Source organism: Cydia fagiglandana, chromosome 12 (genome assembly GCF_963556715.1).
Source record: "Cydia fagiglandana chromosome 12, ilCydFagi1.1, whole genome shotgun sequence".
Taxonomy (NCBI): domain Eukaryota; kingdom Metazoa; phylum Arthropoda; class Insecta; order Lepidoptera; family Tortricidae; genus Cydia; species Cydia fagiglandana.
In genome coordinates, this window is record NC_085943.1 from 11,695,338 (window position 1) to 11,715,073 (window position 19,736).

A 19,736-nucleotide genomic window follows, 5' to 3' on the forward strand; every position below is an offset into this window, starting at 1 on the left:
TAATGTAAGGAGATTACTGTAAGGTACTGAAAAAATGTATCCAGCCCGTGTAAAAATTAGGTTCCTATTTCCTTAACTTTAACCGCGTAAGAATTAAGCCTACTATAAAATGTATAATATGACTCGTAATGTTTGTTAATGCGTTTTTGTTTAATCCATAGTTGTCTAATAAAATGCTTACTCAACTGTGAAAATACGATTGCTAGAAGATTAGTCTCCCTCGTATAAAGTTCAATGAACCGTTGAACCGTATCTGATGTAACTTTGAACCGATCCGGTAGCGCCGTATACGTTCAAATGGTTCCGATTTAATACGGTTCTTCTGTTGTTTGTAGTGAAAAACATTCGTTCGTTAGTATGTATGCAGCGTGTTTCTTTGCATGCTTTACAAAAATACGGTCAACCGGGATAAATAGAGGGCGTTCCCGCCAATAGACACTTTCTACTTCAATTAAACGTAGACATCTTTTGGTATGTCAGGATCGTAGCAAGTGGAAATCCGTGGTCTCTGCCTACCTCTCCGGGAAATAGGCGTGATTATATGTATGTATGTATGTATGTATCTTTTGGTGTTTCAGACTGGGGCTATTTGCGATCGAATGTTAACCATAAAGGGAACGTTAGGATGTCAACTGCAGACTGCAGCTGAATTACCGTTTCGGAGTCGTAGTTGCTGACTCTGTACATAATCACGGCAGTAATGCGGCGGGGGCAACAACGCAGGCTCCTATGCACCTAATACCTGTACCGTACCTAATGCAGCTAAAACAGTACCTAATGCAGCTGTCACCTTAAAGGTTACATTCTGAATGCGAATGCAACAGGGCTCCTGGTGCTGCGTCATATGTAACTGCCACATCAGGCGGTCTAGCATAAGTTGCGTTCTCGCGCGCGAGTCCATATTTGAAGTCGCGCTTGATGTATGGAGTTGCGCGCAAGAGCAACTCATGCTAGACCGTCAGATGTTACTGTCAATTTTCTTGATGAATCTCGTTGCCGCATTGCTATCTTGATTACAACTTTCAATCCGTTATCATTTTATTATACCTACCCTGTTACCGTACATTGATATCGCAGTCCTGTTACCACAGCACTCGCTGCGAAGCAGTGGAAGCAATCTACCTACTGGTCTCACCTACAGATTGAAGAACTACCGGTACCTAGTCCTGCATGGACGCACCAAATGTATTCTCGACAACGCACTTGAATATTCTAGATCCGACCAGCTAGTTACACCGCAGCCAGAGGAATACTGTCTTAACTATGCACTGAATCCATATACTGTTAGCATCAATTTCAATTGCATCGCTTGTCAGTAACCTTTGCGTGTGGCGTCCGCGACAGCAGAATGATTCTTCGAGGCATTAATAATTCTTTGCTCGTAACAAACCTTTCGTTCCTCGGTTTAATTCTTTATTTCTATAAATTCCTAATATATTTATTATTCAAATTGATCAGTGAATCTATTTTAATTGTCACGATAAAAATTGATGACAGTTCTCCATTTCTTAATATGGATAAGTGTGTCTGGCCTTCCCATTCGGGCTGTGTGTGTAGTGTCCTATATATTATCATACTACTCTTCGGTGTGTACCTACACATTAAGTAGTATTTATTGGGGGCTCACTCATTCGAATGGCACCTTTATTGTGCGTATGAAATTCCTTCACCATATCGCTATTGTATGTTGCAGTTTATATTAAGGACACAAAAGTTTTGTACTGTGACGTCTATAACTATCAATTTGACCAGTAATCCGTGGAGTCAATAAGCTTGTTCCACTCGTATAAAAGATTTACCCCGAACGCAGTACAATAAAAACCAACAAAGGGACGAAATTGAATGAAGTTTTTAATTAAATTATACGCAGCGCCGAAGTAAAATCGCACATGCAAAAGCCGCAGCACATCGTGGTTTATTGAACCGCGATAAAAAAATATCGGTTGCCGGAGCTTAGTTTGCTCCGGGTCAATTTTAATATGAGTTGCGCAACTATTAACTATTTTGAAAGCATTTATATATAAAACTTTTCTGAAATTCCTACGTTTTTTGGCAGAGAGCGTGCTATAATTGTTTTAAACGGGACTTCATAGCGTGTAATTAAGCTTTAATTATGTTCGACGTTTTGAAGATGATAGCCGTCGTGGTCTCGATGAAAGATATTGGCTAGGGTTAACGTCAACATCTGGCTGCGCGAGTTTTACTAATTACCCGTAATACTTGTTCTTACTTATCCATTTCAACGTTTAGCAAGCTGAAGAAGAAATTTAATAGTCATGAGTAGAAATCGTGGAAGTGGGATTTGTTATATAAGTATTCTAGCTGAGCTCGTTTGCGCACATTTACTGTTAAGCTATGATGATAGTGCTAGGTTGTAGCTTGTATCATACTCTCCCGGTATGTACCTAGCGAAAATAATTCATAGAGTGTGTACCGCTCCATCTTGTTATTTGATGATCGATATCATTATTACTTAATAAAAGAAGACCGCGACAACGGTCTACACATTATCATCATCATCATCATCATCATCATCATCATCATCATCATCATCATCATCATCATCATCATATCAGCCAGAGAACGTCCATTGCCTGGACATAGGCTTCTACATATTATCGCGTTCGTCTAATTTTCAGCATGGCGTCTCTATAAACGCAGTGGGTCTCAGCTCGATCCATTTTATTCGACGCTTCGATCTCTCGTCAAAATAACTCGACTGCCGTTCAATACAAGGCGCCAAATATTAATGAACGCATCTTTGTATATATAGGTACATTATGAGTCTTCTTGCTTTATTCGTCCATGGTAATATAAAAGCTTCTTTAATAATAAATGAAGTAATACGAGACGCGGAGTTCACTCGCCCCTTCATTTTAAATAATAGCTACTAACCTCTGACCGTCTAGCATGATCTGCATTCTCGCGCGCAAGTCCATACCTACCTACTTGAAGTCGCGCAAGATTTATATGGAGTCGCGCGCGAGAACGCAACTCGTACTAGCAGGTCTGGTTTAACCGTTGGATACCTATAATCCATCCATATTGGTCACCCAGGCGAGTTCTAGTCGTAAATTCAACCGCGACGGGATGCACGGACAAATAACTTCTGATTGGATATTCATTTGGCACTAATTCGCAGTCAAAGGCAATTAGTTCCGACCTTTAACCTAAAATGTGCCTACTTTGCTCCGCACTGGGTAATTGTGCTCCTTTAAAAGTTTTAAATTTTTATATACATAAGTTACATGATAGTAGTAATGGTGTACTTTAAATCGGAATATGACAGAAGTATGTAAGCGTATTAATATACCACATAATATCGTCATCTTCTTCGCGTTCTCCCGGTTTTTTGCCACGTCCCATGGGAGCCTCGGGTCCGCTTATCCACTAATCCCAAGGCGCCTTAGGCTAATAGTTTTTACATACGAAAGCAACTACCATAATTATATTATGGCCCTTCAACCCAGAGAGCCACATACCTATTACATATAATATTACCTAAACGAAATAGCTTTTGAATTTTATAGTGCCTACCGTACTTGTAATTTATATTGAACGCAACTTATAGTATGGATGGCCGGGACGACTGCTATCGATGATTCGTCAATATCGGTGGCGGACTGGCTGAACGATCAATCACTTTTGATTTAATTAATGGACAAATGAACGTAGCACCGGCTAAGTTCCGGTACAGGTCATCGATCAGCTTATTATTCATAAACAGTTTGTCTTGCCTGACTCTGAAAATAACTATTGGTTGTATCTTTAGGTATTTAAAAAGAAGTAAACAACAATTTATAAATTTTCTATTAGTTTTCTTCTTATCGTGTGAAGGGATCATAACTAAATAATACTTTGCCTATCGGCTCGATTCGGGAAATGAATAAGAGATGCACTAGATATGAAATAGTAAAGATATGTGACGTTCCACGACAAAAAGTACCTTATGGCGGCTGGCGCTTACGTGCTTACTTACTTACGCGCCGCAATAATATTGGAGCGACGTTAATAATCGTAAGGGCCAACCGCCATAAGGTACATTTATCCGTGGGACGTCACATATCTTTACTATATCGTGTCTAGTTAATCTCTAATTCACTTTCCGAATCGCGCCGTAAGTTCCGGTTCAGTACGGATATGATGGTCGTATTTGTCTACGTGACAGCGTGATAAAACGGTGTCCGTCTCTTTCTATCCCGCAGAGTTAAAAAGTGACAGTTGTTTTATCACGTGGATAAATGTGGATAAAGCTATCCATAATAGGCTTGCAGGTCATCAATCAGCTTATTATTTTATAAACAGTTTGTCTTGCCTGACTCTGAAAATAACTATTGGTTGTATCTTTAGGTATTTAAATAGAAGTAAACAACAATTTATAAATTTTCCACTACTTTTCTTCTTATCGTGTGAAGGGATCATAACTAAATAATACTTTGCCAATATCTTGCTACCTCTGACCCCCGTGGGGTAACTCGTAGCTCATAATACTACTAATATCAATTTACATATACTCCTCTCAAAACTATCAGTAACCGTTAGATAACAAAAAAACTGTAATAAAAATCTCACATTTTAATAAGGGTGAAATATAAAAAGGAAACATAACATTTTGAAATGTAATTAAAGCGAAGGCCAGTTTTCTTAAGAAATAATTTTTAATCAAATTTTTCGAGGCAGACGTAACGTTAATTACAAATTTACAAAGCAGAAACGAACTTTTCAATTTATTTGAAAAGGTTTTTTTCAGTTCTGTCTAACTGTTCCTTTTCAGGGGCTTATCGCACGGATATGAAAAAGGATCCAAAGTGAGTTAATTAATGAATGAACGAATGAATGGATGTTCGTTCACGTATCGCGTTCATTTCCGTGAATGAGTTGAAAATTTGCGTATGCTAAGCCAGAGACGCTAAACATTAAAGACTGTTAGTTACCCTACTTAACACGTTCGCGGACGCTCAGTCACACCATTTGGACACTTAAATTTTGTATGGAAATTTTGCGACTGTTATAGCATATCTGTCACTACAAATATATCTTTTAGGTTTGTATATGACACGTAATGCTATGCAAGGCGGATGCTATGCAATCCGCATCAATATGAAGTATATTTTTTATACGCTATGTGACAACAAATGCTATACAATTCGGATGCATAAGCATCTCCGTCACATGACGTAGTCAAGATGTGATCTTATATGACATCGCATGTTATAGCATTCATTCATTGTACTTGATGGACTTAATGGCTGAGACTTCTGACTTCCTAGAGGCGAGATTTTTGCTCTAAAGACTCATTGCTGACCTCTTCAAACATTTTTCTACTTCTGTTTCGTTCCCCCATTTCTTATCATTGTAATATTATGTCCTTCTCATACATGCCCCAGCCCAAGCACGTTCGTCCTTCATTGGACCTAAAATTATGTGATACTACACATCATGCGTTGGAGACCGTATAATATGTCTGAAGAATCTAAATGCCCACTCTTGGCATGTTGCAGAGAGCCGAGTGGAGCCGGTTGAGCTCTCATAAAAGAGAGAGGTTTTTTCTTCCAGCTGTCCAAGGTATACGCAGCATTTACGCCACCACCACTTTCAAAATCGTCAATCTCTACCGCATTACACTTTTTGAGTTCCCTGTAAGTCACCGCCGCTTTAAGTTCTGGACGTAAAGCGTCCACCACTTTTCCTGTCAGGCGATGATTCACCCAACTTTATATTCTTTTTCGGATGCATCTGCACCAAACATAAGGCGTGAAATATACAAGAATTATACCACAATACTTGTCATAAACGTTCTTACCTTGTAAGAAGTGATCATGGAGTGCCAGCAGGCTTATAATTCACAATTATATCATCAAAACTATGACTAGTAACGTAATTACTTGAATGATAGGTATACACTTTCATGCCTCACTTTTTCACATTCACCGTTATCAAAATTTGATTGTAGCACAATAAACCACAAGTAAACATGTTTGTTTATTAAAACACATCGAAAAACTTAAAGAAATTGTAAGAAAAACATTACTTATGATGTTATAAACAATCCGTAAAAATGGCTATCGCGCACGACCTGACGCACCTGCCGGGCTACTAAGGGAGCTGCCATACAAAGACGAATGCTATAGCATGTGCGTCACAGAAAAGGGGGCCCAATTGGAGACGTCACAGGATAATTTTTAACTTCGATAAAACTATGTAATATGGCAGTATGCAAACTTTGAATCTGGTGACTGGTAGAGGAAAAATTGGTGAATAATATTATACTGTGGTAAAGCGGATTGATAAGCATTCCAATGCAGAAATTTAAAACGAATAACGGATGCTATAGCATGCGCGTCACCAGGAGTAGTGCAAAAACGGATGCTATGCAATCCGCGTCCGCGAACGTGTTAAGATTTTTGCATTATGTTTGTTAGATTCCCATGAGCCGTGGCAAAATGCCGGGACAACGCGAGGAAGAAGGAGGAAGAAGGATTTTTTCGTTGTCACTAACTTTTCTTTAATTAAGAATTAATATCAAAGCATAAGCACGTTTGCAAAATTTGCGTTTTGTTTTTGCTTTGACTTGTAAAACACCATAATTAAATTGTAACTTTATATTTTTCTTCCAACATGCTGGCAGGTAGCGTTGGTAACGTAGTGTATTTGCGTTTAGGATTTTTTTTTCTTCTTATTACTTGTTATTTATTGATTTTTAATATACATTACATATTTATTTATGTTCAACCATAGCAGTGCCTCTGATTGTAGTGACAATTTCGTGTCTTGCTCATCTGATAAAAGTGTTTCTGACGACAGTTTCCAGAGCTTGCCACCTTCTCTCCATGACCATCTTAACTCAGAGTTTAGTGACGTCAGTAAAAATCTAAACATTGTCCATATCAATGCGCAAAGCATTCCTGCGCACTACAACGACTTGAGCGCAACTTTTGATTTAAATAATATACACGCAGTTCTAGTTTCCGAATCCTGGCTTAAGCCTTGCTTGCCGTCTACTTCGTTCTCCCTACCTGGTTTCCATCTAATTCGTAACGATCGCGTGGGCAGGGGTGGTGGTGGAGTTGCCATCTATCTTCGTTCTCACATCCCTTTTACAGTTATATGCACGTCAGCACACTCTCCTTCTTCAGATACTGCTGAGTATCTTTTTCTTGACATCTCTTTTTCGCACACGAAACTTCTCCTTGGGGTCTTTTATTCTCCGTCTCTTACTGTTAACTATTTCGCCTCTTTAGAGAAACTTATTGAAGACCTCATGCCTTCCTTTGATCACCACATCATTATGGGCGATTTTAATACCTGCCTCCACAAAAACGACAATCGGTCCCGATCTCTTAAATCTTTGGTACATGCATGTAAGTTAAATATCCTCCCTTCTGGCCCTACGCATCACTTTCCAAATTGCACTCCTTCTCTTTTAGATCTTACTCTCACATCCTCACTTTCTCACGTCGCCAAGTTCGGCCAGCATCCTGCTGATGCTTTCTCATACCATGACCTTCTTTACTTGTCTTATAAAATCAGACCTCCTAAACCTAAAGCTAAAGTCCTTCGTCAGCGTAATTTTGGTAGGATGGATGTGGGTAAACTTCGTGATGACGCTTCGAAAATTGACTGGGGTGTTATCTCTAGAACTGATAATGTAGATGACCAGGTGTTACTTTTTAATTCCCTTTTGACCCAACTCTACGACGAGCATGCCCCAGTCCGTTCGATTAAAGTAAAGCATCTTCCTGCTCCTTGGCTCACTAAGGAAATCAAGGCGCTACTAGACAAAAAGAACTTTGCCAAAGCGAGGTACAAGTCAAACCCCTCAGAAGCTAACAAATCTCGCTATCACGCATTACGCAACCGCTGTAGCACCATCTGTCGTGATGCTCAGCGACGCCATATCCACCAGTCTGTTGAGAATGGCGACCCTGCGAAGGTATGGAAATTTCTTCAGTCGCTAGGTGTTGGGAAATCTCAGCAGAACTGTCCCAAAAACATTAACTTCGATCAGCTTAACATGCATTTTTCTGCTTCTGCCGAATTTCGTGGCCCTGACAAATCTAATACCCTTCAATATCTCTCTTCTCTTCCAACTCCTGACTCGTCTCCTTTCTGTCTTGTTCCTTTTACCGACAGTGATATTAAAGAAAACGTTTTATCCATAGCGTCTAATGCCATTGGGGTCGACTGTATTAGCCGTAAAATGATCCTTCCCCTCCTTGACATAATTACTCCTGTCATTTCCATTATTCTCAACACTTCTATTTCCACCAGCTCCTTTCCTTCACTTTGGAAGGACGCCTGTATCGTTCCGATTCCTAAAAAATTTAATCCATCTTCTTTCTCAGATTACCGTCCCATCTCAATTCTTCCATTCCTATCTAAAGTTCTCGAACGACTTGTACACAAACAGCTGACATCGTACCTGAACACATATAGTCTCCTTAACCCCCTCCAGTCTGGCTTCCGTCCTGGTCATAGTACGGCTACTGCTCTCGTGAAGATCACTGACGACATTCGGGCGGGGATGAATGATCAAAAGTTGACGGTATTAACGCTGCTAGACTTTAGCAATGCGTTTAATACCGTCGATTTTGACGTTCTCCTTGGAATACTACGTTCCCTTAATATATCTCCTGCAGTAATCGGATGGTTCCATAGCTACTTATTTGGTCGTCGGCAGCGTATTAAAGTAGATGATGTCCTTTCTTCCTGGTGCAACACGTTGGCCGGCGTTCCGCAAGGCGGCGTGTTGTCCCCCTTGTTATTTTCCATTTTCATTAACTCTATCACTTCTAAACTTTCTTCTCACTATCACCTTTATGACGACGACCTTCAGATTTACTCGCAGGGTGTTATTGGAGATCTACCGTCTATGATCGGTAAGGTGAATGGCGACTTAGAGAGCATCTCGAATTGGAGTCGTAGTTTTGGCCTTAAAGTTAACCCAGCAAAGACCCAGGCCATTATAATTGGTAGCCCAAAACTGCTTCCCCGAATTGACTTTGCTGGCGTTCCTTCTATTTATTTTAATGGCGTTCTAATTCCGTACTCGCAACAAGTAAAGAACCTTGGCATCATCATCGACAGTACTCTATCATGGGGACCTCAGGTGGGCGAAGTCAGCAGGAAGATGTTCGCGGCAGTAGGCTCACTTAGAAGATTACGGAACTTCCTTCCCATTCCCACCAAAATTGCACTCGCACAAACTCTTCTCCTCCCCATTCTGGATTATGCTGACGTGGCTTATCTCGATCTCACTGAGGAGCAACTTAATAAGCTTGAGCGTATCCAAAATGTCTGCATTCGGTTTATATTTGGGTTACGCAAATATGACCATGTTTCTCACTTCCGTTCACAGCTCAAGTGGCTCCCTATCCGCTTCCGTCGTAACTTTCACGTTTTGTCCCTTCTATATTCTATTCTTTTCAACCCTGCAACTCCACGCTATCTCAAAAATCGCTTCAGTTATCTCTGTTCCGCTAGGTCCGCCCAGAAGTTAATTCTTTCTGTACCCTCTTCCGCTTCAAAATACTATAATAATTCCTATACTTTTCAAGCTGTTCGACTTTGGAATTCTCTGCCTCTTGACCTAAGGTGCGCTCAGTCTCCTAATTCTTTTAAGAGACTACTTAAACTCCATTTCTTATCTCTTCCTTAATGCTTTTATCTGGTTACTCTTTCTCTATGGCTGACACTGCTATATTATATTATATTATATATAATATATGTATTTATTTATGTATGTCTATGTAAGTATGTTTATGTATTGTATATGTATTTTTATTCTGTTTATTTTTATTTTTTGCATGGTAATTTGTCTGTTTTCGATGTATTTAGTGATAAGTTTCTTTCATTGCACTTGCAACACCTACTGACATATGTAAATTTATTAATTTCCGCTACCCAAAGGTTGTCTGGAAGAGATCGCTTTTTAGCGATAAGACCGCCTGTTGTTTACCTCTGCCTGTATTTCTGTTTTCTTTTGTATTGTCTTATTTTATTGAGGTGTGCAATAAAGAGTATTTGTATTGTATTGTATAAGCATAGTCAAATTACATTTTTGGCTTCTCAATGTCACCCATCCAGCTTGGATGATGACTTCTGTTGAGTTAAATATTGTCGTGACAGTCTTTATTAGTTACATATGATTGGGAACTCTATTACCTTAATTCTGAATGTATTTTCGTACTATATCTGAGCGTCATTTGAATCAATGCAGTTCATTATTACGTATAAGTTACCTCAACTTCCATACTGAGTGCACTTGCTAACTGTATTCTGTGGTGAGACGTCTAGTCATAAAATAAGTTAGTAAGTAGATATTTTCTAGTAAGTAAAAGGCGGGTTGTGCAAAAATGCGGTCGTAAGCAAGAGAATGTCGTTGGCAACGACTAGATAACGGGGCGTCATAACACATATTGTCGCGCGCTGACTCCGACTCGCTCATAGTGCACTGTGCAGTGCAGTGGCAGCTTCAATGGATAGGATAGTGTCACAGGGCGGATACACCATAGTACGGAAACGCTTTACTGTCTACGTATGCATGACATTTCTGTATACATATATTGTGCGATGTGCGCGTAAATATGTTAGGGCAATCAGTTGCAGAATCAGTACATGTCAGCTTAATTAACCATGGCACAGGGCACAGTAGGATACAACATTGTACGGAAATGGGTTTTTAATTTTTTATTTATTTATTTACGTGTACGTTTCTCAAAAACTTGTAACTTGTAATACAAGCGGATGTCACTTTTTGACACATTTTGTTAGACTACACACATTTTGTAGGACTTTCACTTGTATTACAAGTTATCAGCTTTTGAGAAACGGGCCCCAGCAGAAATGCTACTTTTAGTAACAGAGAGACAGAGGAAAATCGTGGAATGAATGTGAATTGTCTATACTTAGAATGAAATACAAGAAAAAATATAGGAGCAAAGCAGTGGTCTTATAATCATTTGCCGTCACTTTTACGCGTGATCTTAATTAGTTTATCCGATATTTCGTTAAATTTTAAATAAGACATCAATTCAAAGTCCCATTTGGCGTTTCGGAAATAATCTTAAAGTGAAGGTAGAGAAGAGTATGTTAAAAGAACCCACATTATAAAAGTCGGTTAAAGTACCACTGTAGCAGCCCCAGGATCGTTGCCGTGTCTCAAACGCCCGAACGCTTTTACTAAAGTTTCAAGTAACGCCCCGGTGAGCTTAGGTGACTTGCCACCTACACATATTGCCGGTAGCATGACCCTGTATCACATGAACTTGAACTAACTACAGCAGCGTGATACACATTTCAGTTCAGTTTCCCCAGGTGTTGTGCTTGTCATCTATTGTATCTTGCGTAACGCTGTGGCGTAAAGCCTGGGTGGACTGTAGGTGAGAAATTAATTAAATGTGTGCTATGCTAATTCAAGTGAACTAGGGTGGCTTACCGGCACTATTGAGAGTCCTGTTGTTTGCAGAGGCTTTTGCTGATAGCGCATCCAACGCATCATCGATTTTGGTAATTGACCGGCAATCCAAAGGTGTGGGTTCGACTCCCACGCTAGCCAGTGTTGATCGTAGTTAATTTTTTGATCGTTATTTACATGTGTATAGTATACAGTGTGATTTCATTACCGACAGAGTCCTTTAACTAATGTTCTTGTGTTTTCCTGTACGGTCACAGATCTACATCTACAATGAAAAAGATTGTCTGTCAAAAATCAAAAGTGAGACCAAAATTGGGATAATTGGCAAGTGGCATTCGAAGAATTGGATTAAGAAATACTTAATATGTGATTGCATATATTATTTGCTTTACTACTTAGTATGTTCCAATATTTAATCAGTTTGTAAAGCTCACGTAGCATTGACCTTACCAACGCAGGTCGCAGAGAACAACGGAATAATGTTTAACTTTATTCAAAGTCAACATGTAGATGTCCCGCAAAATGGACATTTTATTCAAATTGGCCCTTCAAGTAAAGTACGGCACGAGAACTGTAGCATTAAGAGTCCAGTCTAATTGCGGGCAGAGTAATGTTTTTTCCAAACTGTATTTACCTGAACATGCAAAACTAGCGGCTGCCTGGAGAAAAGCGGTGCAAGTCACGAGCAAAGAGTTTTAGACTAATTTCCAAGGAAAAAATATTCCGTAGATTTTCTTAAGCAGTTGGGTCCAGAAAAAAGGATGACTCACGCTAGACCGGGCCGGGGCGAGGTCGGAGCTTCCGGCGATTCGTTTTCTATGGAAAGAACCACGCGATCACCGATCACCGTCATATTAGATTTTGCGGACGCCTCGACACGGGCGCGACCCGGTCTAGCGTGAGTCATCTTTAAACTGAAGCATATATTATTTATTGAAACGGAACTTATTACACGTCATTATCTGTAGATTACGATGGGCATTAATGAAAGCCTTTTTTTAAACACTCACCCACGTACCGAGCAATAGAATTACTAAATAACTTCATAGCTACAGTCCAAAACGCAGACATATTCGCAGACAAGTGGCAGTCCCTACAACGTAACTAGTATCACGATTTTTTAACTCTACCTATGTTACTTAATATCAGCTTTTTTTTAATCTGTATATAATTAAGTAATACATAATATGTACGTTAGAGATTCGTAAAGTGTATACATGTTTATGACTTTTATGTTACTGACTATGTATTATTAACAGTGTAAGTGTTTTGGCATCTTGCAGCTGTAAACTTATACTTAGTGTTTGCCTGGATAAAGAATAAAGACCCACATATCGTAATTTTATGACTTGCGCCAACCTCCCAGTAATTGGATAGAGCCCCCACCGGCCACAGTTAAGCCCGTTTTAATTGCAGGAACCAAGCCAAGATTTCCCCCGAATCACCAGCCGCCCGTAATTAAACTATGTACTAATTACTCTTTATACAGATAAACTGTTTTTATTGCTTTGCCGTGCCCTCGACAGTGTCCAAACTTGAGTAGTGATGTGCCGATACCGAGTTAGTAAACTAACGTAGAGTCAGCATCAAGGTAGCGGATCTGCCGGTCTAGCCAAGGTCACAATCGCTATCGCTTCGACAACGAAAACCATTATGTCTCTCTATCACACTTCCATATTAGTGCGACAGTGACAGTTGCGTTTCGATCGCTACGGAGCGTAAGCGATCGGCATCTTGGCTACGCGGCCAGACTACGCGTCAAAACTATCTACAGATGTAGTGCATAATTATTTTCCATCGTATTTCCCGGAAATGTACGAACGTTTGTTGAAACGGCTTGTTTCAGTCAGTCTCGGTACAAAAAGTACTGAAGTTGACTGAAGTAGCATGAAAAATATGAACGTTTCCGAGAAAATACGATGTACATAAAACAATTAAGCACTACATTTGTACCATTAAAACAGATATGTAGAACAATTAGACTGCTACAGATACTTTTAATCGCGGATTGTAGAAATATACTCGTATAAGAGTGTAATGTATTCCTATCTCTTTTAAGGTTTCATTCGTTTCTATTGATGCTGGCTGTACAGTTTATTGAATGGCCATAGTTGCCTACGTGACAGTGTGATGAAGACAGATCTTTTCCGATATTTTTAAAACATTAATTTCCATTTAAATACATTATCGTATCATCACTATAAAAGTTTACGACTATTCTTCGTGGGACGGAATAGTATCCTTAACTTGTTTAAATCTCTTTACTTACAACAAAGTATTTCATATTTTATTTTGCATTAACCAAGCGTTTGAAAATCACTACCTCACTTTTCTCGATTAATATCTGATAAAAAATATCTTGTTTCCAAATGAAGGTACCTGCTATTAGGTAAGATACTGCTTGATATTATTGCAATGTTTAAAGTTACTTCTCTCGGATAAATATTTTGTTGCACATCACTACTTGTAACGAGGTTCACTAAATGGTTTCTATTTATTAGTTGTCTTTCGAGTTTAAAGAGTCTAATAACCCTTTAATAAGGCCAATGTTTGAAGCATAATCGTCTGTAGTTGATGAGTTATTAATGGGACTGTCTTTTGTCTCTAATTATTACAAATGGTTCTTGAATGAAGTTTAAATTATAACTGAATAGCTTATAAGTATAAATAAGTTTTCCCGATTAATAACCAAAATGTTTCTAAACTAGTTACTGCCCGCAGTTTGGCCAGGTTGGAGCTCGTTAATTTAATAGCCCCCCCACCTCCCCCCCCCCTTTACTGCAATTCCACTTCCTTAAGATTATGTGTTAGGTACATGTGTATATATCGACGCTGTAGAAAAAGACCATGCGTCAAATAAAAAATCTGAAAACCATGGAAAAGTATAAAGATTTTCTAATAGGCTTAAAGTTTTAAAAAGGTTTTAGATAAATTCGTAAAGGTTTCAAAGAAATTGGTTTGATCTTAGAAGTATGTACTTACAGAGAACTTTTAGATCTCATATGAAAAGTAATATTAGGTACTGAAAAAAGTTTTCTAAAATCAGATCTGTCTGTTACCTATAAATTTCATACTACAGCAGGGTTATTTTTACAGTTACCATTCTACTGCTAATATTATGTTATAATAGCTCTATTTATTTCATAAACGTATAAAGTTTAATATGAATGTATTGTAATAAAATTCTTTATATGGCGGCGGAGTGATTTGTGTGGCTCTAAAGGGGCCCACAGATTACCAGTTCGCCGGACGATATCAGCTTGTCAGTTGTTCAGAGCTGTCAAATTTTGCATTTAACTGACAGGCCGATATCGTCCGGCGGACTGGTAATCAATGGGCCCCTTAAATGCATGCCTGTAGTAGCAAGCGTAAGCATCTATATAAGCATTCCACGGGCTGTCCCGTACAAACGCATTTTATTTCTTGTGTTGCGACTTTTTTCGGCATTTAAAGGAGGCGATTATTTTTCTGTACATATTTTGACCATTTGTTAAGAAAAGGAAACTCTTATACCTGCAAATCTTCCGAAAATTCGCGTTTGTAGGGGAGAAATGGTAGACAATTTCATGGAATGCTCCTATAGGTAGAGTCGGAAGAACGTGAAATGTATGGGATCAGATACATTCTACGCACTCATTCTACATTCTTCTCTTTTCGCACAGACTCTAACCCACGGTTAACATTTATTATTAAGCGAGTCGCACGTTTGCTACCAAAGTATTTAGTAATGAAAAAACCTCATTTCGTTAAGAACGGATCATTTATTTATGGACATTAATGTATGGGGAGGGTGGGGACACACACAGCGATCGCTTTTTTTGACCGCCGCCGGACCGAAATTCGATTTAAATAGTCGCTTGTGTTACAAACCATTCGAAAGGGGTTACACCGCAGTGGAAACAACACAGCAGGTACATTTATCTTTTTTTTTATTAGAGTTAGACCAAGATAAAACCGCCATTTGTGCATTGTTGTATATATTTTGTGCAATAAAGTTAAAATAAATAAATGAAAGTTAGTAAAAGTAAGATTTTGATAGAACACGCAATGAAAGTGTTTGGTACTTTAAACGTATTTTTTTTTGTGGAATGATGACGTATAAAAATTACGTTTGCACTGCGTGTGCTGTCTAAATTATTCTAATCGATTCTTATCTTGGTCTAACTCTTGCTATTTTATAGCTGACTCTTAGTGATATTGGCAAGCAACATTTTGAACCCCAGTATATTTTCAGACTGAGTTAAAAGTTAGAACCGCGCAATGGCCAGTATCAAAACTTTTACAAATTGTGAAAAAATTAATAAAACAGGGCATGTCACATGTGGCATATTGATCTACTACTGTATTCGTACTGTTGTACTGGGTATATAGACAATCAGAATCCTGCATTATGCATGAATTGTACGTACGATACAGTATGCCTTCGGGCACACAACTTATGTTGGACTCAGTCGTCCCAGAGTTAGATTTTATTTAAGACTTACAAAGATCTCGGTACATCGGTGCACGTTTTTATGTGCTGCCCTCTTTCATTTTGAAAGTATAATTTGTATTAGTAAACCTTAAAGTGTATTTAAGGTTTCTGTTTATTTATTATTATTTATTTATTAAGTACGTATAGTTATTCTTATATGCCAATGCGATATCTGATAAGTATAAGTTCGAATTGACCCTTTATTCCCAGTAAATAGGTAGTGATGGTGTCAGATTGTGTTTGTTTTTCATTCCTGTCAAACCGTTCATTGCTTACAGATTACTGTATAGATGTAGTGCATAATTGTTTTCCATCATATTTTCATGTAAACGTTCGTATTTGTCATGCTAGTCCGGTCATACTGAGTACTTTTTGTACGGAGACTGATGAAATAGCAAGACACTGTCGTACACTATTATTTCAAAAAAAAAAATGTGAAGATATGCATTTTGTGAGTTTATCGAATACTGACCTTATTATCAACATAATTAATTAATATTGACTTACTCCAACACTAAATAGATAAGTATTAATTAAGTTCAATGCGAAATGTATAGCCGAAATAGCTCAGCTGGGAGAGCGTTAGACTGAAGATCTAAAGGTCCCCGGTTCAATCCCGGGTTTCGGCATTTTTTTTTATTTTTCTAATTAACAGGTCAAGGCACCTGCTGAATACGAATGCTATTAGTGACCTTGTGCCTACATTAATTTGTCCTACCCTTTGAACATAGAGCAACCCATAGGGGTGCTAGGGGAACCCCCCGGGGAACAATTTACCACGTATACTCGTACACAGTATGTGGTAAATAGTTCAATTTAAGAATACGAGTTAGGTATCTAAGAAGTTAGGTATTTTGGCTTGGTGGTCTGTGGCTTGCCATCATAAAGATCTAGAAGCTGTGGTACCCGCTTATCATTAGGTGGTTCGTGCGCTTATTTGCTACAAGCAATGTACAGGGGTAAAAATACGATTCCCATTTATTTTGTCAAGACAGAGAGTCGACGACCTTAACGGTACTTAAGAGTTCAAACGTCTGGATAGTAGCTATAGGATACATTATTTATTTATAGGTACATACTGTGGCGCAGATACAAGTCAACAGACGTATACACATAGGTATAAGTCTTCTTTCCCCTGCACTGAGAGAAAAATCGGCTGACAAAGCACAATAAATGCTTTGTCATTTTTTTTGTTGTTGTAAGAGCAATAAGCTTTGTGGCGAAAACAAAACGAGCTTATTGCCACCGACAACTTTTTTATTGCTAACCGTAAATCAACAGTTTATTGTATCGGTAACAATATTTACATCGCTACCGGAACAACCTATGTTTCCTTTGTCATGGCCTTCATATAATATTGCTAATTTATCAAGGTTAGACTTAGCTTCTACAACAAAGCATCTATATTTTGTCGTAGCGACCAAACTACTTTGCTGTTTTATCAAATCACGTGGCTTGTTACTGCAACAAAGCGTTTCTGTTTGTTCCAGTGACAATGTCACTTTGCAATGTTATCAAAGTTTTACCTTGTTGCTGGAGCAAAGATTTTATCCTTTGTTGCAGGTACAAACGTACCTTGCTAATTTATTAAAGTTAGATTTTGCTTATATAACAAAGCAGTTATATTTTGTTGTTCTAACAACTTCACTTTGCTCATTTTAAAACTAAAACGATTTGTTGCTGCCACAAAATGTTTTTTTTTGTTCCAGTTACCATATCACTTTGCAATGTTAACAAAGTTTTACCTTGTTGCTGGAGCAAAGATTTTATCCTTTGTTGCAGGTACAACGTGCCTTGCTAACTAATCAAAGTTAGATTTAGCTTATATAACAAAGCAGTTATTTTTTGTTGTTCTAACAACATCACTTTGCTCATTTTTAAAATAAAACGATTTGTTGCTTCCACAAAATGTTTTTGTTTGTTCCAGTTACAATATCACTGTGTAATTTAATCACAGCCCAACCTTGCTGCTGAAACTAGGTGATTTTCTTTTATTGCACTAACAAAGTGCCATTGTTATTATATTCAAATAGGACTTAGTTTTTATAACAAAGCAGTGTATTTTATTGAAGTTAGCCTTTGTTGCTGCGAATGTTACTAAGGTAGGTACACTCGACGTCAAATCAAGACTTTAACAAGATTTTAACAAGATATAAGTTTACGACCAATTTAAGCACTAATACATCATTTCCCGCCCCGATTTCTATTCATTTCATAACCGAATATTGGAAACTCGAATAACCGGTTGTTACGGTTATTTTCGGTTATAAATTCTATCCCAATCCGCATTGGGCTAGCGTGGGGACTATAGCCCAAGCCCTCTCGCGCTCGAGAGGAGGCCTGTGCCCAGCAGTGGGACGTATATAGGCTGAGATGATGATGATGATGATGATAAATTCTATGAATTTATCTTCTTTTTTGGCTGTGACACCTGTGACTATAATTTTTGTCATTCGTGTACTTAACGAAAATGTACCAAATTTACTTCCCTATTTATGAAATACATATTTTGATTGAATATTGTATCACGTCCAAGGTCATATTTTAACTTTTACTGTATTTTGTGTGCATTATTAAATAATTACAACCGGCCGAGTGCGAGTCAGACTCGCGCACGATGGGTTCCGTACCATTACGCAGAAAACGGCAAATAAATCAAGTTTGTTGTATACCCTACTTCAACTGTCTAGCTATCACGGTTTATGAGTTACAGCCTGGGGACAGACAGACCGACGGACAGACAGACGGACTGCGGAGTCTTAGTAATAGGGTCCCGTTTTTACCCTTTGGGTACAGAACCCTAAAAACGATGACTTCACTCACATTCCTTAATACTGTACATTTATTGTCGTAATTCTGTAATTATATTATTGTAATAAAGTTTATCATTTTTTGTCGAGATTCGAGAATAACCGTAACCGATTATAAACGATTATTTTTCGGACATAACCGTAACCGAAACCGGTTATGAAGAGCCCATCAACGTGCACACTAGCGCCACTGCTAAATAATGGTGATTATTTAAATTTAACGAAAGATATTTAAAAGAAGGGGGCCGCTACGTACTGTATTTTGTATTTAAATACCTTTTGAATACATCAGACTAGGTTTTATGTTGCTGGATTCGTCGAACAAAAACGGCCGTTTTAACTTTGGACGCATAGATTGACGAATCCCGCAACAGATCTTTCGTTAAATTTAAATAATCACGATTATTTAGCAGTGGCGCTAGTGTGCACGTTGATGGGCTCTGAAGTTTGGCCGGTTATTGCATTTCCTAATCATGAGTGAAGTGAGTAATCGAGCATCACTCAAATCGAACCTTTACATCAAAAATATCAAAAAAAAAATCCCTCTTTAATTATTTTTTAAAAGTTAAAGGCACAAACTTATTCTGCCATTCAATTCAGTACCATTCAATATATAATATACTTGGTCAAGCAGATCTTGTCAGTAGAAAAAGGCGGCAAATTTGAAAAATGTAGGCGCGAAGGGATATCTACCCATAGAAACTTTGAATTTCGCGCCTTTTTTTACTGACAAGATTTGCTTGACCAGCTTTAGTTTGTCAATGGACTGCCGCATTTCAAAGATAGACAGAGAGAATCATACTACCTTTGTCTTGTATTAGCACCCAAAAGAAAAGGATGAGTATAGTTTTTTTTTGTTCTTATTTACTGACAATTTGGTTTGACCAACTATACTTAATTATGCAATAAAAAGTAATAAGTTAAGTTAATATTACTGTATTGTTTTTTATTTCCCGTCCGCTAAAACAGGAAAGTAATAGTTTGTTTTTTTTTTATTTGAGTTTTACAATAAAGAAGAATTTCCCGTACTATTTTT

General features: G+C 38.2%; 1 non-coding gene across 1 annotated transcript; it reads left to right on the plus strand.

Annotated features, from left to right (window-relative positions):
* Positions 1–16,446: 16,446 nt before the first annotated feature.
* Positions 16,447–16,519, plus strand: Trnaf-gaa (transfer RNA phenylalanine (anticodon GAA)). Its single transcript has one exon. It is a non-coding gene; the product is annotated as a tRNA-Phe (tRNA).
* The last annotated feature ends 3,217 nt before the right edge of the window (positions 16,520–19,736 follow it).